Raw genomic sequence first — 27,469 nt, 5'->3', positions numbered from 1 at the left:
GGGGGGGGGAACAGGAGGAAATGACAAATAAAGGTTCCTGAATTTGCACCTGGAAGATACTCAGAGGTCCTTTGTGTTTAAAAATAAAAATAACAAAGAAAAGTAGCCATGTATAAATGACACTGTTTAGAAAGTCTCAGGAACAGCGGGGCTTATTCAGAAAAGGCTATTGCTCTCTTCATATCAAATAATAAAAGTAAAGAAAGATACCCAAAGTACATTTACATAACAAAAAGCAGCCAGAAAGGAAACATCTCTAAGTCAGTTATCAATTTGTGTCAGTTATCAATTTCTGCCCATCCCTACGCCACCCCTGCAGGGATAGCAGAGGGGGTTATGATTATCCATTCTGCCTGCCTGGGTCCCTTGCCCATCACTGTCCATAACTCCTGCCCCAAACTAACCAATGCAGATCCTTTTTAATGCTCTATAGATTCAGAACGCCCGTCCTTGTTACAATTCCCATTTTTAAAGCAAACAGAGTGAGGAATTAAATTTAATTGCTAAGTTTAACATATCAGAGTCTTCTGGATAAATGGTATGCTAATTGATGACCTAGAGTCCCCTTCTCTAAATTAGTTCCCAAATCAAGAGATTGACTAGAGTTTAAAAATACCCCCAAAAAGATGGTTTAATGGATTAATTCTGGAGTTGCAGGGCCAAGAAAGAGACCTACTTCCTATTGTCCAGTGACCCAGTCAAGTGTGAGAGAGAAAAAAGAAGCGTGCTAATTCTATGTTCTTCTTTGTTCTGTCTCCACTGTGGTGGCTTGAAAGAGAATGGCCTCATAGGTTCATAGATTTGAATGCTTGGTCAGTTGGGAGTGGCACTGTTTGAAAGGATTAGGAGGTGTGGCCTTGTTGGAGAAAGTGTGCCATTAGGAGTGAGCTTTGAGATTTCAAAAGCTCATGCTAAGTCCAGAGTCGCTTTCTCAGCCAGTGGATCAATATATAGTTTCTAGCTACATCTCCAGCACCTTTTCTGTCAGTGTGCCACCATGCTTCCCACCATGGGGAACTAAACTTGGAGAACTGTGAGCAAGTTCCCAATTAAATGTGTTCTTTGGTAAGAGTTGCCATGGTCATGGTATCTCTTCACAGCATTAGAACACTGACAAAGACATCCATGAAACATCTGTGGCATCACAGCGGCAATGGGAGGCATGTCAGATTTTGTTAACAGAGGCGTACCTTCCACTTTGCCCAAGTGGAATGAGAGCTGGTCATTGACAACTTTGGACCCATGGAAACATTCCCTAACAGCATTGTTTCAAAGGCATTCAGACAACATCGATCACTGCCAGGTGTCAATGACCTCTAGCTTTCTTAGCCAATGCATCTCCTCTCCATTAAGCAAGGTGGTTGTCCAGCCTTCTGAACACCTATGCCTCCAAGTCTCTCTCTCTCTCTCTCTCTCTCTCTCTCTCTCTCTCTCTCTCTCTCTCTCTCTCTCTCTCTCTCCCTCTCTCCCTCCCTCCCTCTCTCTCTCCCCCTCCCTCCACCCTCTCTTCCTTCCCCTCCCTTCTTCCCCCTCCCTCTTTCCCTTCCTCCCTCCCCTCTCACACACACCCATGCACACCCATGATGCACACAAGCACATGTACACACTCACACACAAATAAATGTAATTGAAAAAGTATTAATGTTTTTAGGTAAGTTTATAATTTTACACTGGGCTGCACCCATCATAAGTATCCTGGGCCCCAGACTGAACACAGAGTTGGGCATGTCTGAAAGAAAAAGAAAGTTGCCATGGAAATGTGTGAATTACTATCTGTGTTGGGGGAAACAATTTAGATGAAATTGTTTTGCATAAATACATTTTGAACTCTTACGGATTGCCTTCTTGTCCTTTGTCTTAGGTACTTTCCTCTTGCTATGATGACACACCGTGACCAAAGCAACTTATAGAAGAGTTTTTGGTTGCTTGAAGTTTCAGAGGGTGAGTCCAGTACCATCATGATGGGGAGCATGGCAGCAGACAGCCAGGCAAGGTGCTGGAACAGTAGCTGAGAGTTCACATCTGAAGCAAGAGACAAACAAAACAAAACGAAATGGCATGGGCTTTCTGAAACCTCAAACCTCTGACCCATATAAACACCTCCTCCTGTAAGGCCACAACTCCCGTGAGGTCACATGTACTCCTGGGAGGCCACACCTCCTCCTGTGAGGCCACACCTCCTGATGCTTTTCAAAACAGTTCTATCAACCAGGGACCAGTATTCCAAAACATTAGACTGTGAGGCATGAAATGGGTCAGTGGGACTTGAATTTGATCCCTGTGCCCAACATGATGAAAGGAAAGAACCAACTCCCACAGTTATCCTCTGACTTCACACACACACACACACACACACACACACACACACACACACAGCTTAGAACACACAAATAACTTGAAAAGTAAAAAATAAATAAGTTAAAAATCTAAATTAATTAAGAAATAACACGGTACTTTCATATGTACTTAACCCCCCCAAAAAAAATCTGACTGCTCCTGAAGTTCTCTCTTTTAATTGTTTAATTTTAACTCCTTAAAATTTTGGGGGGCTGGAGAGGTGGCTCAGCAGTTAAGAACACTGACTGCTCTTCCAGAGATCCTGAGTTCAAATCCCAGCAACCACATGGTGGCTCACAACCATCCGTAACAAGATCTGATGCCTTTTTTGGTTGTCTGACAACAGACTCATACATAAAACAAATAAATAAATCTATAAAAAGTTTGGGAGGGGGATACATTTTGAGCAGGAATTAGTTATTCTTAATATCATCATTGTCCATGCTATTTCTATACATGAAGAAACAAAAGACATATATGATTCAACATTGCACAGGAATTCCTAGCTAATAGTCACAAAGCTGAGATTAGATAGAGACTAAAAAAAAAAAAAAAAAAAAAAACCCAAAAAAATTATTTTTAATTTAAACATAAAATATAAGAATTATTATTGTATCTGAGCCACAGTGACACATGCATATAATCCCTGTACTCAGGAGCTGAGACAGGAAGGTTCAAGGCCAGCCTGGGCTATGTAATAAGACCTATCTCAAAATAAACAGACAAAAAATTGACACATTAAGAGATTAGTCTATGTTGTTTATGCATTGTGTAATTTATAAATCACATTAAACATGTATATTTTCAAATATTCATTATGTTTCATATAATCTTTTCTTCTAGCACTTTTTTTTAAACAATGGGATTCCCGCTATATAGCCCAGAACAGCCTCATACTATAATCCCTCCTCAGCCTCCAAAGTACTGGATATGGTGTGTGCCACCATGTCTGTCTTCTGACTTAAATATACAATGTATCACTGTCACCCATGCTCACCCTAGTTACAGGAGCTTTCTCCTCTCTAATTGTAACAGCATACACCGGTCAGCACCAGCTTTTACAAGGCATTCCCTGGATCGTGTTTCTCTCCATTTTTACATGCTTACATACAGTCCTTAGCTGGACTGTTTCTCTCCTCACTTCTCCATTCCAGTCTGCTGTGCTTCAGAACTGTAGCACCCAGCAGCCCCACTCCACCCCCCTGGAATGGTTCTACCAATGGGAATCCCTGTGTCAATTCATTAGAACCCAACCCCCTATGTGTGAAGATGCGCATGGGACAAATGTACCCTCGAAAACTCTCAATGAGAAAAAAAAAGTTCCAAGGTCAAATATTTATATGAAATACAGCATATCATACATCTCTCTCAGAGATTCCTGATGGACATTTGCATATTAAAGGCTTTAAGAAGTTCCACAGGAAAGAAGAATGCTTAAAGTTGCTCCATCGAGAATCTGTGAATCTTCTTTGACTTTTACAGTCTTTCATTGAATGAAGGATCTTAACGTCCCCAACTACAGCTCCCCAGAATGCATTTTCCAGGCCCGCCATAGGAAAATATATTGACTCACGATATGACAGATCGGGACACTCTCTCCTGTGAAGCTGTGAGTTATCCTGAAAGTGAAGCAAACCAGGGATCGTACCTATGGGATCAGAGGCTAAAAGAAATAGAACAATGGCTAGTAAGGAGTCTGGGAAGAGAAACAAGAGCAGGCTGATGGAGCCAGGGCACATGAATGTCTAGAGTGGTCGAAGAGAAACAACCTGAGGCCTCACTCTGAGTACTCTCACCTAGACAGGGGCAGGAAGCAGAGATGTATGGAGACAGAGACAAGGAGGGGTAGATCTAGATTCTAGTGTCTGCTGCATAAAGGACAAAACAGAGGGACTATGCTGAGCAATTGGAGCCGAAAGGACATCTGCTGAGAGTGACTAGGTTCCAGTTGTCATTCCCTGGGGGAAAATGGAAATCCATGGCTGTCTTTGGAACCTGTGACCTCGGAAAGTTTGACAATCCCCTAATTTGACATCCATAAAATGAAAGGGGTGACAATGATAACCACGGGACAACAGCAGATGTAGAAGAACTGTCAAGGGTGCGCCAAAGTTTGTGTTTACTTCACTGAAGATTGAATGGTACCCTAAAGTATGAAGTGTTATTTGGAGATGGTGCCTAATTTTTGTGAACTATAAATCATGGCATTCAGAAAACGTACAAGATAGGTGGTTAAGTATTGACAGTATACACCATAATTTATTCCACTTTAAGTAAGTTGTATAAACAAATACATTATGACCTTATTCATGCAATAAGATACTAGGCATCTGTAATATAAAACGTATTATGTGGTTTGCTATGGATAAAAAGACAAGCAATATACCTTATGCTCCAAATGAGCTTCTAGTCGATACAATGAATTAAGAAATACATTCAAATGACCAAGCTGTAAGCAAGTTATCACATGCGGTTGTAAGGGAGCTAAGAACAATGTTTGGGAACGTTCTGAGGGAAGGTTTGGGAGGGCCTCAGATTTAAATGATAAGGTTGGAGGTAGACCTTGAGGACCAAACTAATTATTGGCAAGCTGGTGTTCACAAGGCACACAAGTCAAAGGAGCTACACAGCTTAACAAGAGACCGGGAAAAGGCCTTGGGACACCAACACTCCAGCCGGGCAAGAAAAAGCATGCACGAAGAGGTGTGTGGTAGATAATATTGGAGAATGGCAGATAATGTCAGAGAAGTAAGCTCAGGCAAAACTTGTAGAGACAGGAATAGCAACTGTACCTACCCTTGTACCCTTGACTGAATCCAGAAAGCCAAAGGACTTAATTAGTTGGGGGCTAAGTATTAGCATTAGCATTCTTATCAAGCCTAAGTTAGACCTATTCGCTTTTCATTGGTCTTTTCAGCCACAGATTTAGAGCCCGAAATAGCACAAACATGTCCTCCTGCAGTTCTGAAGTTTTGAGCCTAACATCAATAGCAGTGAGGGCAACAGGAGGCTTCTCCTGAGGCTTGAGGGAGAATGTCCTTTATCTTCTCCAGGTGGGCAGCTTCTAGAGGCCTCCTGCATCCCAGTGTTCTTGTTCTCTCCTGTCCTTCTTCGAAGCAGCAATAGGAAGTGGGGGTCACTTATACCCCACTCGTTCTGCCCTCTCTCTGGTTCCCTCTTTACTTTTAAGTACCCATGGAAGAACATCCACAGGGATTGCCAAGGAAAACTCCCCCTGTTGTTGATTAGTAATCTTAATTCTCCTCTGTAAACCACACATTCACGGGGGTCCCGCAATTACAACATGGTATCTTGGGGGAACATTGTTCTGCCTAGCATTTCAGCCTACCAGTCAGCATCTTCCTTGACCTTCATAGATCCCTTTCTCCTAGCATGGGCAGATGGCTTTGTCTGTTACTCTCCAAGAACCCTTAGTATCCACCAGTGTTGTGTTTATAAGGGACTTCAAATGAAGGTCAGTGGGTCATGACTGATGATTGCTGTATAGTTTAAGAAAGTGCTTAAGCTCAAATGCTATATACTTCTTTATTTCTAACGTTTTCTTTAGTCCCTTTTCCCATTTTTATTCCCTGAGCCCCATACCCCAGGGTGGGTCAACATCCTTCCTTTCTTTATGCTTACTTGAAATGGAAATTTCCTGATGCATTATTATTTAATGTAATTTGGTTTATTTTGTCTTTAACCTTTTCTCTCTAGGAAATAGCCAGTGCCTCAAAGATCCATTAGCATCTTTCAGACAAATTCAGAATCCACTTGCATTCTTTTTAATAGTAACAACACGACGCTAGAGAAGGCTTTGATACTGGTTTCTTTACACTTTCGAGATATTGACTATGTAGCCCAGGTTGGCCTCCAGTGGGGGCATCCTCCTGTTTCAGCCTTTAGAGTTAGAATTACAGGCATGTGCTATTATACCTGGCTTCAATCCCAGATTTAGAACATGCATTCCCTTTCCACAGTAGTGGTAGACAACTTTCTCTAGTCGGGCCTAACTTGGAAGTGGTTTACAGTTGGGACAGCAACCTGCCTGCACATACGTCCAGAGAAATCCACAACTCTGGTTTCAAATAACCTGGTGTATTTGGGTGAGTCACCTCCTTTATGAGCCTTTTACAGATGAAATAGAAAATGCAAATTAATGTCTTCTGGGTTCTAAAGTTCTAGGTTTCTAGAATTTTAGAGTTTGTAATTTCTTGATACAGAATGTGGCTTTTGGATAAGCCAGCTCAGAGGGATGTGGGAGTGTCCAGAAAGGGCCACTCCTAAAGAGAGTATGGAATTAAAGACATACTGTGCTTTGGGACCTCTGATTACACTGTAATAGAGCTGCTATGTGTAGCTGAGAGATTTTACTAGACAAACGTAGTTGCAATTATCCAAGGCTACAATAAACTTTATGGCTACAGAAACTACTATTGTGAAGTCTTGAGCTCTTCCTGTTCCTCCCCTTCTTTCTTCCCCCTCCCCCTCACCTTTTTCTACTCCTTCTTTTTCCCCACCTCCTCCCCTCTCCCCCTCTCTTTCTGCCTTTTACATTGGGTCTCGCTGTGTGGCTCCCTTATTGTTTAAGGGGTGGTTGGGATGGGAGCCAAGCTGTGAAACTTTGAATGAAAAAAAAAATGACAAGAATCGATGTTTTAAGAAGAACTAATCTAACAGCTATGTAAGAGCAGGACTGAAGCAGTGAAGAGGCAGGAAAACCAATTAAAACACTTGTAAAAATTCAGGCATAATAAAAATGTAACAGGATGCTGGATTGAACTTTTCCTGCTGTCTGCAGGTTTCCGCTGCAGCGCTGAGGTTGAGGACAATGGGCAACAAAGGTTACATATCCTCAAGTTCCTTGCTAAGCACATGCATGCATGACCTGCTTGCTGGGTATTTTGGGTTTTGTTTGATTGTTTATTTTGTTTTTGTCTTGTTTTTCTGTTCTTATTTTCTAGAAAAAAAGAAGTCAGAGCATCACAAAAGGGAAGATATGAAGAGAGGGCATTAGTGGTCCACCCCCTCTCCCATCAAATGCTCCTGGACTCTGAGGGACAAGAAGCCAGCTCTGGCATGGGCATGGCCAAGGACAGAAGGAACATCAATGGATGCCTTCAGAGTACCAAGAGGAAAGCAGACACATTTCCCTCTCAAAAGCCAAACCACCATATAGAATATATTTGGGCTCCATAGTCAAGCTTGAATCACACATGACATCAGTTTGTTTAGTAGTTAGGGTTGGTCTAGACCTCACTATGTAACCATACTGGCCTTGAACTCATGATCTGATGATTCTACCTTTTTAAGTGCCAGGATTACAGGCAGAGAGCCACTGCATCCTGCTATGTTTGCCATCCTTCCCAAGGATGCACGAAGGTCCTCAAACCCACAGCTCTGCTCTGTGAATAAAAGGCTGGTATCTGGAGAGTTGTCAGGATGGAGCTCATTAGAAAGAAGAACTACCATGACAGAGCCCAGGAAACAGCAGCTGGCTTCTTCTCTAGCTCCATCTGCTACCTGGACAACTATGTCCCATGTTTCCTCTGGACCGGCAGCCCCCCAAAAGCCAGAAGCAGCTGGCTAAGAAGGTAGGACAAAGTGGGCTAAGGAGTAGGGTCTGTGAGGCCCCTTTCTCAATCCCTTAAACTCTCTGGCCACAGCCACCAAGGGACGAGGGAAGAGCATCACCCTGGGATGAATGAAAGTCTTAACTTAAATTAATCCAGACTTTGAAAATTCTGAAAATAAGGCTCTTGTTTAAGACCCAGATGCAACAAAAAGATATACACAGGAACATAGCAAAATCAGGAGAAAGAACTGGTTTTGAGGGCAGGGGAATTTCAAACTGAATAAAACTGTTTCCTGTCTGTAGCTTATAGAATCCAGCTTCAGTAACGGCTTGATATGAGGGCAATAGTAAACAACTCTAATAACAGCAATAATAATACTCATTCGTTGCGTACTTACACTTAATGCTGGGTTCTGTCGGGTGTTGAAGATGCATTGTTTTATTTAATCCCTACAAGAACTTGGTAAGGAGAATATTAGACGAACCCGTGTGCACACAGAGTGGCAAGGCCACAGACCATAAGGTAGAGAGTATTAAATTTAATCTCATTTAATAGATTGGAAACGGGAGCTCAGAGAGGTTAAGTAACTTGTTATACCCTATACTTAATAAGTAGCTAATTTCAGACCCAGTATAACCTATTTGAGGCTGAAATAGAATGAAGTTACAACAGAGGAAGGAGCAAGAAAAAAGCAAGTAAATTTCTGTATCATTGTGACCCAAGTGTGTAGGAAATGTCAGGCAAAGGTGGCGACAAAATGCATGGAATCCACAAATACCATTAGTTGTAATATATCATACTAATTAATATGTATCTTGAATAATGGAATTTGGTGATTTTGTTTTGTTGTTTTTTTTATAAAATTATTTTATTTATCTACATTCGAAAAATTGCCCCCTTGCCATTAATGAGATGTTTTCTGCTTGTTTTGAACTTAGTCCTATGGATATATAATAACGTATCACATAACTAACATATAACATAAGACACACAACACATAACATATAATATATAATAAAAATTTTATCATTCATGTATTGTGAATATTCTACTCTAGAATATTTTAGCAAAATATCAGTTTGTGTTTATTATTTTAATGATGATGTAGGGACTTAACATAGACTGAATTTCAAACAAAATTTGTCTTAACTTTGACCCAGAGGGCTTCTGAGAGAAGGGATCTTATTGTATTCACCACGGTGTTCTGACGTTCGTTTCACCAGACGGGCATCTGATGTGATGCCTACGTCTGTATTGAGCACATGCTAGGTTCCGGTCACTCAGTTCAGGAGAATGAATGTGATCAAGCAAGCCACTTCCTGCGCATGTTTGCAGTCAGCACCCCCTCCTTCCATCCAAACAGGGTCCTGGCAATTGTTCTACACCTTTGCTTCGCTGATCCCTGAGAAGATTTAGATTCCTAGACACTTGTGGCACAGAGTGAGATGAGGGACCAACAGGACTGACGAACGGGAAGGGACACCCGATGTGGAAGGAGGCGAGGGAAGAACAGGCAAGCGTGTGGCCAGGTCTGGAAATCGCTTCGTCAGATCCTTTATTGTGTCCCGCCAAACCCAGGGGAGGTTAGTGATTCACTTGGAACAGGCTTCTGAGATTTCTGCAAGAAAGGTTCTGCCATGGTGTGAGTGGGAAAAGTCCCCAAAGGTTTATGTGTTTGAACACTTGGTCTGCTGCTGGTGGCATTGTTTTGGGAGAGTGTAGACCCTTTGGACTGTAGCCTCGATGGAGAAGGTGGGTTCCTGTGGACTAGCCTTGGAGGTTATAGCTCAGACCTTCTTCTAACGTGGTCTCTCTCTGCTTCCTTGCCAGCTAAGGCACGAGCGAGCCAGCCACCCTGCAAGCATTCCTTTCCCAACAGGGTGACTGTCCTTCACCTCAAGCCATGAGCTAAGAATTGTCCTTCTCTTAAGTTATAGCATCAGGGCCATTAGGTTAAAACACCCTGAGTGTATGAGCGTTATTGTTTTAAATTTCCCGGTCAAGAGAGAGAATTAAAGCGGGTAAGTAGTGTTTTCAGGCCTTTCCAGCCCCAACTCCAGCTCTGACGAGCCTGAAGCCTGCTCCCTCTCCACAGTGCCACGCGGCATCTCCACAGCCATCTGTTAAACAGGGTTGCATCAAAGTGCTTCCCTTGTGAGGAACCTCCGTTTATTCTGGTATCATACACAAACGGGAAAGGCTTACTTCTGGTATTTGACTCACCTGGAAAACGCCTGCTCCTTGGACTGAGCCCGCCGACCGGCCTGATGCTTCATTTGGAAGTCCCACCGCTCCGCCCCCCCGCGAAACGGCAATGCTTGCCACAAAAGGTTCGGTTGGAACCTTAGCTGAAATTGCTCGGAGGCCATTCCTCATGAAATCAACGTTTGCTACCCCCAGGTTGCTGATACCCAGAGGTGGGGAGGAAAAAGCTTCTGCAAGCCACTAACCAAGTTACCATAGACCTTTTCATTAGTCTGGCAACAAACAAAAAAAGGATACATCTACTTGTTTTGGTCAATTATCACTTAAATGGCTTGAAGTAATGTTTTCATCCTTGATCACCATAGAAACCATTAAAAAGCTTCTTACAAATGCTTCAGAAGCAGGACCACCTGTTCAGTGGCTATAATGGACTTCCAAGGAAATAGATGGTACTGGACGGACAAAATATGGTCCATTAGAAGAAGCATCTCTGATTGCAGCTACTGTGGATGAGCTGAGGATGTGAATAGGTAGAGACCGTGAGCTGGCAGCGGTCTGGGAAATAGTGTGTGTAGCCGTCACTTCTGAAAGCCGGACAGACTTTTTATTTGAGGGAACATCCCACGGAGGGGTCGGCTGCAGTGCGCATGCACTCTGTAAATACAGGTGACCACGATGGACCAGACAGGAATCGTATAAAAAGAACTCAAGAAAAAAAATAGCCAGTTTGCTATGCCAAAATCCAGAGTGTTCTTCTGCAAGGTGAATCATATCCCATTCCAAAATGTCAAGTAGATTTAGTCATTTTAATCTTTTTTATTAGATTAAAACCTGATTCATTTATAAAAAGCTACTGGAAGTGGAACACAGGCTTCACCACTAACAAATTATGTGACATTGTGCCCACTGTTAGGTCTTTCATAGTCTCCAGGTTGAGGGTGCTATTTCCACTTATGAGAGGGCTAAATAAAATAACCCATGCAAAGCACTTATCACAGTCCTTAGCACTAAGTACTTAACACAGCTCTTACCACTAAGTACTTAACACAGTCCTTAGCACATAGTACTTAACACAGTCCTTAGCACTAAGTACTTAACATAGTCCTTAGCACTAAGTACTTAACACAGCCCTTTCCACTAAGTACTTAACACAGTCCTTAGCACATAGTACTTAACACAGTCCTTAGCACTAAGTACTTAACATAGTCCTTAGCACTAAGGACTTAACACAGTCCTTAGCACTAAGCACTTAACACAGTCCTTAGCACATAGTACTTAACACAGTCCTTAGCACTAAGTACTTAACATAGTCCTTAGCACTAAGCACTTAACACAGTCCTTAGCACTAAGCACTTAACACAGTCCTTAGCACATAGTACTTAACACAGTCCTTAGCACTAAGTACTTAACATAGTCCTTAGCACTAAGGACTTAACACAGTCCTTAGCACTAAGCACTTAACACAGTCCTTAGCACTAAGCACTTAACACAGTCCTTAGCACTAAGAGAGGACTAGATGATGAAAAGCTACTAGTCATCAAAAGCAATTGTAAGTATAACAACTAACGATACATTTGCCGAAGTCACCAACACGTATCGCTGATTTTTCTGTTGTCTCATTTTCCTGAACCTGTAGACAGTATCTGATCTTAAATAATTGAAAAGAGTATGGAGTAAGCCTAGAGCTGAGAGGCAGAGTCAATACCGTTTCTGCGTAGCGCTGACCTTTCTGGTACTGGGGAGTCTGAGAGTTTCGAAGTGCCATAGGCATCCATGCGGTATTTTCTCCTGATGCTCGAAAAGAAAGCCTGTTTTCATAAGACCTTGGGTCTGATTTCCAGTGGGAAAAGTGCTAAGGAATTTGGCTTCATTTCCAAGTATCTTTGCACTTTTCCCAAATGCACAGAACCTCCAAGCTTCCCCAGATTAGCTCGCCTCAATGGCATCGGATCTTTCAAAGAGAATGTAATAATTCCACAGAGAACTTAGCATTTCTGACAGCCTACCTCCCACTGTCCTAGCGCTTTATAAATTATGCTGCTCTGAATGTGAGCCGGGCAGGACCATTTTCCTGGCCCCTTGTGATTCATGGTTTTTCTTAACTATGTCGGTGCCTCGTCAGCAAAGCTGCTGCTTCTGAGCAGTGTGGTGGGGTCTGCTGCTTGTAAGGCAGCTTGCAAAATACACAGTGGTTCTTACAATACCAATTTTTCTATTTTTTAAAACTACATCAAGGTAACTAATAGCTATTAACTTTAGGAATCCCTTCCAAATTCAGAAAACATTACCATTTAATTAACAATCTGTTCTCTGCAATGCACCGTGACCTGAGAAACCCCTCTAATGACAATGTGCTGTTATCATTAAAATTAACTAACAAACAAAAAGAAAAAAAAAAAAGAAAGAAAGAAAAGTGGTGTTATTCAGGTCAGATATGGAACGAACATAATTACAAGAAACCGAAACTAAAAACAGGATCCGAGCAAAGGATGAGCACAGCCCTGAAGGCCACTATACCAGCTCCCCGGTTTTGGAAAAGCAAAAGTGAGTCCCCATTGGTCCTCAGCTCCCCCAGAATTCTGGTCTCAAACCATGGAGCACAGGACTGTGGAGTGGCTTAGAAATGGAGGCTTTAAGCAACGAGAGATGAAAACTATGTGTCTATATTTTCCCAACTATAAACCATTCTTTTTCTTTTTTCTTTATTCACTTTATATCCTGATCTCTCCTCCTCTCTCTCCCCCTCCTTCTTGGTGTCCCCTCCACATAATCCCTCCCTCCTTATCCCTTCCCTTCTTTTCTGAGCAGGTGGAGGCCCCCCTGCTGCCCACCATACGCGTGCGCGCGCGCGCGCGCGCGCACACACACACACACACACACACACACACCATGTCTCTGAAGGGCTAGGTGCATCCTCTCCCACTGAGGCCAGACATGGCAGCCCCATTAGGGGAACAGATCCCACAGACAGGCAACAGCTTTAGGCACAGCCCCCAATCCAGTTGTTCAGGGACCCACATGATAGCAAGCTTCACATCTGTTATCTATGTGTGGGAGTGGCCTGGGTCCAGCCCGTGTACACTGTTTATAAACCGTCCTCAGGAATAACTTCTCTCCCTTCCTAGAACCTGGCTCACTGAAAAGTCTGCTGGGTTGTACAGGATCTTTGAGTTAGGGACCTTCCATTCAGGGAGGTTGGGTGCAAGCTGTCAATGTGCAGACTCTCCCAGCATCCCTGTGTGTGCTCAGAAAGGTTTCTGTCATTGTTAACATGCTTTGGGCTTAAGGAATAGAGAACGAGAGAGCAAAGGATGGGGGAAAAACTTGTTTGGAATGCGGCCAGAGGGAGAAATTGTTCTTAAACAGGATTTTGAAAAGATGAGTCTAGAAAAGCTGTAGAATGAAGCCAGGGGTGAAAGGGAGAGGCAAGGAAAACAGAAACATAATTACGTTCTGACAGCACATTTGCTCTGATGATGACCACAAGGTCTCATCACTCCTACCAGTTGCTGCTCTTCTTGGCCCTGTCGATGTTTGATTTACACAGCAGGGAAATATTTTAAAGAAGATGGGCCTCTGAAGAGGAGATTCCGTCTTCCATAATGGTCTGGACAAATAAGTTTAGTTGTTTCTAACCTGAGTATGTCCAAAGAAACTATCTTTCAACAGCAGATGTCTTAAAGAAGAGGTCGGGTTGTTGTTGCTGCTGCTGCAGCTCCGGCTGTTGTAGGGTGTGTGTGTCCTTCTGCTTACTACCCAGTGGAGCTTCTGCCAAGTTAGAAGTCAGAAGTTAGAAGCAGCCTCATGCTGCGGCCATTCAAAATGTCTTCATTTGTCTCGGATCTCCTAAGGTGAGGGAGAGCCGGCCCTGCCCCCCAAGTAAGCAAAGCCAGAGAGCTGACCCTGGTGTCTACAGTAGGGGAGAGCTGGCAGTCTGACCAACTCAGCTACCACCCAGAACCAGATCCAGGGCTTTGAGTTGGCTCACCCCAATATCTATCTCATCTATGAGCTTTGGAAGCATTGTGAGGGGGCTGGTCCTAAGACCCAAAGCTTCAGGATCTCCATGACAGAGAGCAACAATGGGGTGTCCTAGGAGTCTCAATGAGGATCCAGTATTGATAGGGCAGCAGAAGCCAGAGGCCTTTGAACCAGACCAATGACTCATTGCATTGATGTGAAATTCACAAAGAATCAATAAAATTTCAAAAAAATAAAATAAATAAAAGAGAGAAGAAAATGTGACTAAGGCTCAGACTATGCCTTTGTGAGAAATGCTACTCCACATACTGACAAGAGTATCCCTGGAACCTGACAGACCTTAATCTCTGTTCAAGTTGTACCGCGTGGAGACCAGGAGAGGTTAATGTTTCCCCAGGTCCTGTTCTTCATGTACAAAAATGAATGATAGGAGAAAACATGAGAGATGTTTAAACAGACCGACGGATTAAAGGGTCTTCAGTAAGAAACATAGAAATCCAGCGTGCCCCTCGAAGTCATCTGCTTAGATGAAGTTTCGTTTTTACTGTCTTTGAGGTCTTTATAATTCTATGTAACCTATAGAAAATGGATAATCCTGTAAATCTTTCTTTTCCTTTCTGATTGTCAGATAGTGTCTCTGTATATAGGCTGACCTTGAATTCAAGATCCCCCTGCATTAGCCTACTGAGTGTTGATTACAAACATATGTAATATCACCAAGCTTAGCTCTCTTTGAACCCAAGGACTCGAAGGGCTAGCCAAGAATTCTACCACTAAGCCATGTTCCCAGCCTGGTATGTCTTGGTAATAAAAATCCAAGTTAGGCCTGTTGGAAGGCAATGGCTTATTTGCTTCTGGATAGCACCATGTTTTGGTACTGATCTTAAAGTTCATTTCAGCATCCTCTGTGTGACATGTGTAATGTGATACCACCTTCAACTCCATTGAAACATCATAATAGTCCTTTCACTAGTTAGCTAATAAAGTCATATTTTTTTCACATGTGTTTGGAACAAGAGGCCACTGCCTCTACATGATCGGCTACTCTTTGAGATAAAAATGTGAGATGATTTCATCTAAGGATAGAACAGATCTTTAGTACCAACTCTACCTCAGCCAAACCACTTTCCCAGTTCCTCGGCTCTTCCACTGTAGGGTCATGATTGTATTAATCAAGCAAATGAGGGAACACAGTGCAATGGTGCTGTCTATGGGACGTTCGGATCCTTCGGGACCCTCACTCTTCCTGTTGATATGTACCAGGTAAACATTCATGTGTGCCCGGAGTAACACCCAAGTAAGAGACACATCCAGGAAAGGATCTCTGGCATCCCAAAGAGGCGTGACTACATCACGTGGGGAACTTAAATGTTCTTCAGGGGTTAACTGATGCGATTTGTATTTTCTACAACCAGCTTTACAGTTGACTGTCCCAGATTCAGCCTCCGTACAGGGATGAAGCATTCCAGTTAGAACCAAAGGATGCCACAATGAAAATGGGCTGGGAGTAGAAAGGCTTTCTGCTTATATCTAGGGGAAGCTGTCTTTTGTTCTTTCTAATTCTCTGCCTATCATTCCCATGTGCTTTCAGGGGTTCTGGCCTCTCCCTGACTTCCCCTTTTCTTGTCTATGACATGGGTTGACCATAAAGCTCTGTCACTGTGAGTTTCAATATTCTATAATGTCATGAGCATTTTCTTGACAATCAGTATTAACATGTTCGGCAGGAGACACAGCATAGGAAAAAAATAAAAGCTATTTTTTTATTCCTTTTTTACATTTTTAGATTTTTACTCCTGGGTTATGGCTCCATCTGCTACTTTTTAATAGAAAAAAAATTTTTTTGCATGTGGATGTGTGCATGGTGGATGTTTGTGTGTTTATACGTGTTCATGTGTGTGAGTGCCTGTGGATGTTCCTAAGGTTGATGTTAAGTGTCTTCCTGTAACTCCCATCTTATAGATGGAGGCAGTGTCTCATTGAACTCAGACTTGCCTTTTTAGGCTAGTGTGGCTTGCTAGCCTTCAGGGGTGGGGGAGCGGGATGGGGGTGGTATGAAGCCCCTGCTTCTGCCTCTGAAATGTGGAGATTACAGACATGCTGCCACGCCCACTTAGCTTTCACATAGATTCTGAAGATCCTAACTCTGGTCCTGAAAAGTTACACAGCAACAGGATCTTTACTGCCTGAACCATCTTCCCAGCTCCACCTGTGACTCTTTACTGGGTTCTGTCTTCCTTCTCTGGGATGATAGGAGTGTCTGAGGTTCAGCCTATTCTATTCAGGAGGAGCCCTAGCAAGTCACCTTCTCTTTTCCCTCCTGCACTTGGGTGAGTCTACTAACGTGTTAATAAAGTGTTTCCCGATTGCAAGGGAAAGAGGGACTTTTCTTATAGGGGTGGCCCATTGTTTTCATACCCAGGGACTCCTCCTCTGTTGTTATCCTTTCTCTGATGATTCCATACCCACCGTGTGCTCTGTGCTAGGCTTTCATGGCTGCATGCTTCTTCTTTAACTGTTGAGGGTCAGGTCAGCAGCTACAGGAGAAGTTGATGGGTGCCTCCCCTCTGTGGAGAGGCATTTCCCTGACAGCATCGATCCTGGGCGGTTTGTTTTGCAGTCAACTCCACAAAGGAGAAACTTAGGCTGCCAGGGAGGTGTGGTGTTGTCCTGGTCAAGGTGAGTTTGGGGAGGTGGACTAATTCATTCTTCTTGGCTCAGTCATTAATTTCGCTTAAATAAGAGCTGTCTGCAAATTTTTATTTAAAATCCACTGCCTGCCTGAGACCTTGTGATGGCAAGATTCAAAGACAATTTTTATTGCTAACTTATTAGTCCTTTGAAAGAAGGAAAATTTGATGTTTAATATTTAAACAGTTGGTATTTCCCCCAAATTCCTTCATATCTGAATGTTAACTGTATAACCATTTATGGTCCATTTCCAGAGACTTTTCCAGGCATCGGCAGCACTGCAGGAATTTATTTATAATGTTCCTCAGTGAAAAACTGGCCATCTATTTCTTGCGACAGTGACCACTGCCAACAGATGTGCTCATTATGAATAAAATAAAGACACTCTTCCTATTTGGATGTGTTTTAGTTAGCTCACTATATCAGACCATTTTCTTAAGGACGGGAACATATCCTCTTTATCTTTCAAACACCACTACTTCTTTAAGCATTGGAAAATTTAACAGAATTTAGTACAGAGAAATTACATTATCTCTAGGCAAAGAAGACAACTCTCAGTAGGTTCTCTCTCTCTCCTCCCTTCTTTCATTCTTTCCTTTTAGCTTGAAGCCTGGAAACATTGAAAAAGTGATATAAACGTTTCATACATTTCATTTGCTTATTTATTGGAGACACAGTCTCTCTGTGTAACCCTGGCTAGCCTGTAAACTGCTGAGTAGATCAGGCTAACTCACACTTACTAAGATCCACCTGCTTCCCTGGAGTGCTGGGATGTCCAGGATGTGCCACCACACCTGGCTTTCTCCATGCATTGTAAAGATGGTTCTCCCATCCGCTGCTCCTCTCGGGAGCGTAAAAACTGGAACTACAATCCTTCTACAGCCCCAAAGACTCTACCCAACTTATGCTTTTCACTGTGTGCATCATTCCTGGAAGTTTGTAGGATATCAGAATAGGGAAATGCATTCCGCACTTCTAAATAGAATACCGCACCAATCTTAGGTAAAACACGAAAATGTAGTTCTGTGAAGAGAAGCCAATACCCACTGTGGCTCCAAATTAGAAAATGCATTTGTGAGTGCTAAGTGTGAATTAAACTGTAGATTGAAAGCAAACCAAGACAGCTCTTTCAGACGTTTTGTGCATTTCCATGGGAGAAGATGGAGCTTAATATAGCAAAAAACCTGGGCTTTGTCTCTAGTTTATTTTGCCAAATGACAGCAAGAAAGTAACCCAATTGGTCTTTGTTTTAAGAGATAAATAAGGGTAAACGATTCTAGATCAAAGAAGGGTATGTGAGAAGACCATATCTGCATAGGTTTTATTTAAGGGTAGAGATGCCTTTGAAGTACCTGCTGTGCTCAGGACCCTTTCCTCCAAGAACTGCCTGTAGCTGCAGCTGCCTAGGGAGGTAGGACATTTGTGCCACCCTCCGCAGGAATATTAGTGGCTCTGCAGATCAGAGACACCCAAAATCAGATTTTTCTCTTGAAATTAAAGAGGCTCAAGAGTATTTTCAGATGGCAATCTAGTGGATATGAGAAACTGAGACCTGGGGGCTACTCTCAACTATGAGCCAACTGATGAGCCGGCGGAAGCCATTGGAGAAGGTAGACACGAACCGAAAACGGCAAAGCAAACCTCCGCAGTTGGAGAAACAGGAAAATCCTCAGTTAATGATCCAGCCCTAAATCCAGTGCAGGGGCTATACATTTATTTATTTTTCCTAGGATGGCCAGAAGATGGCCCATTTTAACTTCACAATAAACTTATTTTGGGTAGCTTGCTTTTCCTGGCAACCAGGGAAGTTTTGGCTAAAACAATAAGATCACAATTGAAAAGGACATCACTAGGAGTGTTGTAGATTTTATTGTATCAAAAGCAGCAATTTCCACCTGTCCTTTGCAGCTACCAAGATGGGACTTCCCAAATAAGCTGTTCAAAATATAAAATGCAAGTTGGGCTATAGAAGACATTGGGGGGGGGGCGCATTTTGTTTCACATAGATTTTCTAATGAGGTATGCTATTATATTTCAAATAATATAGATGTTTTTGTCTGAAGAAATTCTCTCCCTCTGGCCCTTCTTATATAAAGTCTCAGAATCCAAAAAAAGTAACACGGAACAGTGGAGAAAGCTCATGTTTTAGAGCCAGATACAGCTTGCAATTCCAGCTTTTGATATATGAACTCTCAGGAAGTCTCCATCCCCATCAGCATGGTAGGGAGAGTTGTGTTTCTTTTATCAGTTCATTGTAAGGAATACGGGGGATCATTCCAGCAAGAACTGCAAGCACCCAGCAAACGTGAGCATCATCCTTCTCTCTCACATACAAGTATTATAAATCTTGAAGTTGACTCGGAATATCCCTTCAATATATGGAATTTGAAAGAAAACAGAAATAAAATAGAAACAAAGTCTTTAAGTTCGTGATTTAGTCAGTTAGGAATTCTCCATTACTGTTCCCAAGAGGAACATAGATGAAGATTAACCTAAGACGTTAGACAGAGAGGATGGTACCGAGCACGTGTACCCTGATGAGGAAGTGTCTCAGACAGGTGGCTTATAAACAATAAGAATGTGTCCCTTGGCGTTCTAAGGCTGAAGGTTCTGGCAGACTTGATGTCTGATAAGAGTCCCCTTCCTCGTGGATGGAATTTTCTCATTGTGTTCTCTCAAAGAAAAGGGGTGAACAAGCTCTCTAGGGTACTTTTTGTCTACCCCCATCTCTCTCTGTATCTCTCTGTCTCTATGTCTTGTCTGTCTCTGTCTGTCTGTCCATCCCTCACCCCATAAAGACACTACTGTCACTCAGAGAAGTTCCACTCTCAGGATGACGTAATCATCTATCGCCACCTCTGAACACCTGGAGGGACAGGACTTCAACATGTGTCTCAGAGGGACTCGATCGTTCAGACCAGAGCAGACTAGAACTGGACAGAGTATGTGGGCCTCTTGTCGTTTATGTCGGCATACTTGGCCAACAGATTAATTTCTCAGTGAAGTAAAATCTGGTGCTGATGCACATCTAAGACTGCGCATGCACCAGCAGTGCACAGTCACCATAAGACTGCGCATGCACCAGCAGTGCACAGTCACCAAGTGGACCAACTTCTTATGTATCGCTGCTCCTGTAGATGAAGGGAGGAACTGAGCATGCCTCACATCCTGAGCATACCACACTGCGGCCATGTCCAGTGAAGTCTACTGAGTTCCCTACATGACAATCTGGCTTACATATTCTCTCTATGAGACATAGTTTTACAGTGTGTGTGTGTGTGTGTGTGTGTGTGTGTGTGTGTGTGTGTGTGTGTGTAAGTCACAAAACTAGCTTGAGAGTGTTGGTTCTCGCCTTGCAACATGTGGCTTCTGGGGATTGAACTGGGGTCGTCAGGCTTGGCAGCAAGTGCCATGACCAGTTAAGCTATTTTGCTGGTCCAAACCGAAGATGTCTGTTTGTTTTACAAATAAGCCCCTGAAAGAAACACACAAGCACGAGTCCTACCATGTTGTTGTAAACATTTGCTTCCCTGTCAATCTTGGTAATACCACGCCAAGCCTTGTGTTTTTCTTAAAGGGATCCCCTGGAAGCCAGACTTCAATGGCTCTGTCAAATGTCTGCCAGAGGATTTTTATATTGTGTTCCCTCAATCAAAGGGTAAGTGGGAAAGAGAAACATAGAAGGGGACTTCACAACACTAACTCTACATGAACATAATTATTCAAGGGACATGAGGAGGGACAATACACAAATCATGATACATGTGACCCAAACTCTGCACCATCTATTCCTAGTTCTGGTCCCAACCCAGATAACTTTAAAGCAGACATAAGGCATGGAGAAATATTTATACTGAAAGAAAAGCATTATTCAGAGTAAGTGAAAATATCCCCTATATCATCTCCCACTATATTATATCCATGTCTGTGGCCATCGAAATCCACAGCTCCAGAGTGAGTAAGAACTGTGTTCTTTCACTTACGTGAAGACTCTGACACTGTGCACATGGCTTGCAAATTCAACATTATAAAAGAGGTTATCAACAATGACCTATCAAGTTCGGGCAGGTTATTTTAGCTAAAGGATTTGATAGCATTCATTATCAGGAACCATAAGCCACAATTCCACAGCTTTATACTGTTCTCTGATTATTTTAAGGTCAATATGGAAAAGTTTCCGAGCAACTAGTCCGTACTTGACCCCCCTTCCAGTCCTGCTGTTTGATTAGTGTTTAAATAGGTGCCTGGTATAGGCATTGCAACTCTCTAAAACAAGCCTCCCCTCCCCAAACCCCACTAATTTAGGTTAAAAACAAAGTAATGGCAGCAAAAGTGTCTTTAAGTTTTTGCAATAATCCTTCCAGTACTTTTGCATCCCTAAAGGCTCCAGTTGTGACCAGCCACTGCAAAATGGGGAGCTGTTTATCAGCAGGCTGCAGCGGGGACTGGCACCTGTAATTTTACTCATATTTTGCATCAGTGTTATTAAAACACCAAGAAATGACCAAGTTCACTTGGTTTCCTGTAATCACACGAACGGCCCTCAGGGTGATGTGCTCTGTAACCCGGCTGTCATCCTGAAGGTGACAGTTACTGCAAGCAGCTTCCCTGGCTGTCTGTGCAGAGCCTACTGCTGCTAGAGCCTCCTGTAGGGACTTTCTGCTGGGGTCTGGGGCTGGAAAACACTGTTGAAATGCCGTTCTATCTGACCGTTGATCATTCATTACAATGCAAACAACCCCTGTCCGTTCCTTCCTTCTATTCCTTTTTCCCCCCATTCTTTATTTCTCCTCCTCCTGTCGTTAATACTTCTCTGAAACCGAAATGAGGACACCTCAGACTACTGTGAAGATTTCAGAAGTGAGCATTTGAATCATGGGATGACAACCCCTCACAGCATGAAGCCTTGGATCCCAGTCACCCTTTCCTCCTCTTCCTAACCTGAGGCCTCTTCGTCCTGCCCAAGGCTTTCCACCTGTTTGCTTCTGCTTGCTTTCACCTTTCCAGTTGTGTAAAAACACACAAGAAAGTACATTTTGTTTGCTAGCACTTTAACCGTGTAGATGATTGGAATCCCACCTTTGCTAGACTGATGATTTCCAATTCCCAGTAGTCACTAACTGTGGGTTGATACTGATGGCAACTTGATTTTTAATAAAGTCCCTGACCTTAACTCCCATGGACAGGAGTGCTCACTGAGGTGTCTGGAAACTGGTCAATCGAAACACACTTCTGTGAGGAAGGCTTTGACATGCAAGTTAGAGGAAACCAAGTTGGGAAACCAAGGAGCCAAGGGTTCAAGGGACTCACCGGGATTGCAGTGAATCACCTCCATGTTAAAATTGTAACAGTTAATGGTCAGCACAATATACTTGATCATCATCTCACCTTGGGATCTAAAAGTACGAAATTCTCATGTCTGGCTTGACTTGTGCTCTGTCTAGTTTGTCTCTGCACCTTATTGGTGGCAATGAAATATTTCTCGGTGCATTAAATAACCTTCAGATCAACGGGTTGCGGTCCAGTCATCTAGGAAGTTGTAGCTGCTGATAGCTGTGCCAAGCATTCCTTCAAGGTACTCAGCAAGAGTCATGGACTCTGTCTTTATCTCTCTGAGTTCCTTTCCAATGTATTCTTAATGTCAGCAGTGACCATACTGTTCAGAGCTATTCAAATAATGTAGTGTAACACAAATCGCATGCCTGCTAATGGACCTGCTCTTCAGTGGTCGGAGTCTCTCATTAAATGTGGAAAGCCATAAAATGTTTCGGTATCCAAGAGACAGAGACAGGGAGTCACATCCCTACTCTCATGTAAGATCTCGAGTGTGACTTGAAATATGGGAGTGGCTACAGTGTCTCAAGAACAGCCACGTCAGAGCCCACGGATGCTTCATAATTCATTGGGCCCATTATTAAACACACTTTTCATTAACAGAGTTTTGAGGGTTTGACCCTTAGTGATCTGCATGTTGGTTCGTTTTAAAAGACAATTTCCAAGTCCTGAGACCTCATCAAATGTCCCAGAAGATAAGCTGCTAATGGAAGACAATATTTTCCACTAACAGAAGCTGTCTTAAAGGAGTAAGGTGAGACCACTCATAGAGGCATCGGAAGGTCCTTGTGATTGGGGCGCAGCTGAAAGACCTCCCCTTCTGTCTATAGCTCTCAGAGTAGGAGAGTCCCTAGATGCAAAGAGAAATCTGGTGAGAAACAATACCGCCCCCTGCATCAGCCCAAAACCCTTGGAGAAGGAAGTCCTGGAACTACCTGTCTCTAATTAATCTCCTCTGCTCTATTCCCTCAGCACTCACATACTCATAATTATATTTACGACTGTAACTGTGTTATATTACAGTTCAGATCCCCTTTCAATAAATACCACCATGATGAAAACCTCAACTAAAGAAAAAAAAATTTCAGCTTTAGCCAATAACTTATGTATTTCAGGCATATTTCATGCAGGGGAGGTCTAACAATATATTACGATCTCAATGCTCCTTCAATGCTTTTGCAGAGTGCAAGGGACCTTTTCCCAGACCATGGGACACTCAACCAAATGATCCCTTGCAGCTTGAAACACTGTAGGTGGATAAACTCCGGAGCAACTGAATGATTTGTGATAGAATTTAATGAGGAACTTAAGGTAGACTCCCCTTGCCTACAGTAATGGCACTGATAATGCTGCTGAGCACTGTTAGTATATCTTCCATGCTTCCTGGGCATCCTTTATCAGCATTTGGATGAAGGAAGGAAAACTGTGAAATATCCAATCCTAGACTCTTTTTTCCCCAGTGCTTCTTCCAAAAACCCACTGCCTTCCGATCATCCAACAGTACCATGTGATTCTGTCTATACTGGTATTGAGTGGCCGGTGCTCTTTTGGCTCTGGTCTATCATGGTTTAATATGTTCAGTTATTGGTTACACAAACATAAATCCTGCATTATAAATGGGAAATGATTCTACGTGGGTACCAACGGTCTGTGATGTTTTCTTTATACATAAACTATGCTGTGCATTTATCTTCTGTTTATTAAGAGATATTTATTTGTTTATTTATTTATTTGGTGTTTGATACAGAAGAAAGCCTTCACTTAAGGTGCTGGAACTGAGGCAACTGAAGGGGGCTTTTGGGATAGTCTAGTCAAATTGTTATGTTGCTCAACACAATTCAGGACCAGTGGTAGTTGAAGAATAAGGTTTGATGAGAACTAGAATATTCATTGTTTAATTGGGTTCTGTGTAGTAGAAATTCATATACTTAAAAAGAGCGTCATAATAGCCTCCCAGAAATTGAAAACATTTTACATTTGAAGACATAAATATGGTGAAGAAAGGCTATTTAGTATGGGTTGCATCCTCAGCCTCCCCTAACTCCTGCCAAAAAGCCTAGTTCTTGCCAAACATGAGATCTTTGAGATGAGGACAATATGAATGTTGATGTTTCTACTGCTACTTGATAAGAATATTACTAGGCGGCGGGTTGAGGAGTTTGATGACGTCACCTGGATGGAGCCTTTTCTAAGTATGTGCTACACATTCACACCAATGAAATGAGAGGGAAGAGTGACCACGTGGAGGAGTCCGGATTTCACAGGCACTTTCATTCTTGAATGTGGTAGAGAAAACATCCAAGTAAAAAGGAATTTGATTCACATTAACTATCCTACTTTAATGTGCGAACTAAGTAGCTGGAAAAGCAAATCATCCCAATCAAAATTCAAGATTTTTTTTTTTTTTTTTTTTGCACCAGCAACTTATATACACAGGTAAGTTGATATTAAATAGAAATGTTGTTCGGTCATTCTGTGCATGCATTTGGAAAAGTAAGATTCACTGGATCCAGAAAGATAGATAATTGACAGAGATTGCTCATTATTAAATGATTGGATTGGGGGGAAAAAAGAATCATTCGGTCTAGTGACATTTCAAAACTTTGAGACCATATCGATGGCCAATGGACTGTGTGCTTTAAGTGTGTGAGAAACAGTGATCTTCATTTCATAATAAGAGCACTGGAGACGCAGAGCACCAAGAACTAGAGAGACTTATTTTGCTTCTGTAAATGATGGGGGTTAGCCTAGACAAAAGGCAAAAGTGACCAGTGTGCCAATTTGGCATAAAATAGTAAATTTTATATTCTTAATCCAATTTCTCAGCCCCCCCCCTTTAGGTTCTCACTGGCTGAGTTTTTTAGGGAGATATAATCTTCCTAGAGTTTAGTATCCCTCCCCCAAACTCCTTGTCCTGTTGGCTCAGGACACAAAGCCTTATCTAACGATTCTCTATTCTGCCATGTGGGCTCAGTTGTGTAGCAACTGCCTGTAACTCAACCCTCGGATGAACTGGGAACATGTAGGCAAGTAAGAGCCAGAAGCCAGCCAAGAATGAGGGCCTAGTGCTTCCTGCCTGGCGGTGATTCCCCTGTGAGCCATACATGCACTTCATGCTGAAAATGGCCTGTAGTGATTTATTTCTTACAAAACAAAGATTCTGTGGCATCTGCTATATCTCAAAAATGTGACAGAGGAATCGCTGGGCCCTTTACCTCTAGGCTCTAAGCAATGCCTGACTGGATATAGTCACTAGAGCCAGGAATTGCCAGAGAAGGAGGCTTGGATGATCCTGAGAAGCCTCAAGTTCTAAAAATCAATCAATTGACAAACCAATAAACAAGGGGATAAACTCGTCATCTTCATGAGTTCAAGTGGGTGAACTAGCACTCAGACCTTTGGCGCTGGGCCCGAAAGCCAGGCTGTTTCCTGGGCTCTAAAGGCAAATATAATCTCTGAGCCTGTGGCACAAGTTCAAGGTAGCAGTTAGGGCTCTAGGCAGGAGTGAAGTGACTGGGTCTCCAGGAGTCTGGCAAATGACCTGTGACTAAAGAGCCACACGGTCGTGAGTGCGAAACACAGCCAAGTGGACACCTGACTCTGAAAGACACCCTTTTGAGAAGGCACTTCAAGCCAGTGGACCCTTCCCCCTAGTCATCACTACCAGACCCAACTGTCGTCCTTATCATCAAACTGGGTTCAGAAAGGCCACTGAGTAAGGACGAAGAAGCATTTGTGTAGAAACTGCTGGGCCAGGACTGAGAACCCCACTGCAGTACTTTTAACCTGTGGTGGCTTTCATTTTGATGCGTTAGCATCAGAGACAGCAGATCTCGTGATAACTTGCACTATTCTACACCCAACAATGCTTGGCAGGTGCTGACTAGTTTAAGCCTCTGCTACCACTGCGGGGTAGATGAGATATCCCCATTTTGGAAATGAGGACAGTGAAAATATCTGGTGCTGGGAGGAGCACTCAATTTTGCTTCAATACCAACAACCCACAGCTTGACACGGTGAGATTATAGGATTATGGAGGGTGAGCTAACCTTTCTATTCTAGTCTCCTTGTATTGTTTATAGTTTAGCTGTCTCCCAAAGTTAACGGCTAAGGCCTAGTCTCAAAGAAAGGATGAAAATCCGGAAGATCATTTAAAACCAGCTATTCTTGCAACAAGATATAAAACATCTCTCTAGTACAGTTTTGGGTTCAAATTCCAGCCCTGCTGCTTGGTGAGTTCGTGAGGCAAGTCAGAGAGCCTCCTTGCTGCCTTGTTAGTGGTGGATGATGGGTAATAGTGGCCAGGACAATAGAGGTCAGGACCGGTCTACCTGAAGATAAATGGCAAAGTGAAAGCAAACCTTCATTTGGTGTACAGCAATCACACGCCATTACTTTACGAGCTCTTTCTGTATGGGTGTGTGTCTGTGTCTGAACATGTGCAAATGCATGTGTGTGTGTGTTTTTATGCGTGCGTCTCTGTATGTGTCCATGTCTGTGTGTCTTGTATGTCTTTGTGTGTGTCCATGTCTGTGTGTGTGTATCTGTGTGTGTCTATGTGTCTAGGGGAGGGGTGGGGATATGTAGGTGTGTTGTGTTGTTTGGTTGCTTGCTTGGTTTTTTTGAGAGCAAGTCTTACTGTATAGTCCAAGCTGCTTTCGATCTTGCCCTGTAGCCCAGGCTCGACTTGAATTTGAGATTCTGATGCCTTAGCCCCCTGGTGCTGGAATTATAGGAATGAGCCACTGTATTCTGGCTTGTTAGTTTTAACAGTTGAATACACAAACTAAAATTTGACACCCATGTCTATCAAAATTATTTTTGTTTATCCCAATCTTTTTTCTGATACTTAATTTTAAGAATCCTAGTTTTGTTACGTAAAACCTACTGTTTAATGGAAAAAGAACCAAATTAGCAATGATTAAAAAGTTTAGTCTTTAAAATTTTTATAGGATTTTAGAATATTGTAGATTAACATATGAAACCAGTCCAAAATTAGTCAGGGGCACTTAACATCACCATTGTAGTTGAGTATTTTCCTAGAAGCTAAATATTTTATAATAATTTATTCAGAGAAGTTATCATCTAGTCTGTCCCATCAGATTCATATGCCTGACAAGAAAGCAAGCCACAGGAGCATCAGATCAATGGTGGAAGGGACTGTGGCTTTAGAAGGTGCTTGACCAATGCTGTAGTGTCTTCAAAGTTTTCAAGAAGGAAAGGAAGTACTTTGGGATAAAACCAACATATCCAGGAGGTAGGGCATTAGTATTGCTGAGGTTCCCCTCTTATCACCCAGACCCCTTGCTGTTCAAGGCTTCCCAGGACCTCTGCAGCATAGGAGA

The 27,469-nt window shown here is 42.7% G+C and overlaps 1 long non-coding RNA gene across 1 annotated transcript in view; it reads right to left on the bottom strand.

Annotated features, from left to right (window-relative positions):
• Positions 1 to 1,651: 1,651 nt before the first annotated feature.
• LOC308427553 overlaps positions 1,652 to 27,469 on the bottom strand; it is a 29,687-nt gene continuing 3,869 nt past the window's right edge. The window contains exons 2-3 of the long non-coding RNA XR_013975256.1: positions 1,835 to 2,022; positions 1,652 to 1,729 (exon numbers count right to left, since the gene is read on the bottom strand). This is a non-coding gene — a long non-coding RNA (uncharacterized lncRNA). The remainder of the gene's footprint in view (positions 1,730 to 1,834; positions 2,023 to 27,469) is intronic.

This window comes from Micromys minutus (genome assembly GCF_963924665.1).
Source record: "Micromys minutus genome assembly, chromosome: 11".
NCBI classification, from domain to species: Eukaryota; Metazoa; Chordata; class Mammalia; order Rodentia; family Muridae; genus Micromys; species Micromys minutus.
This window is presented reverse-complemented; position numbering and strand designations above follow the sequence as displayed.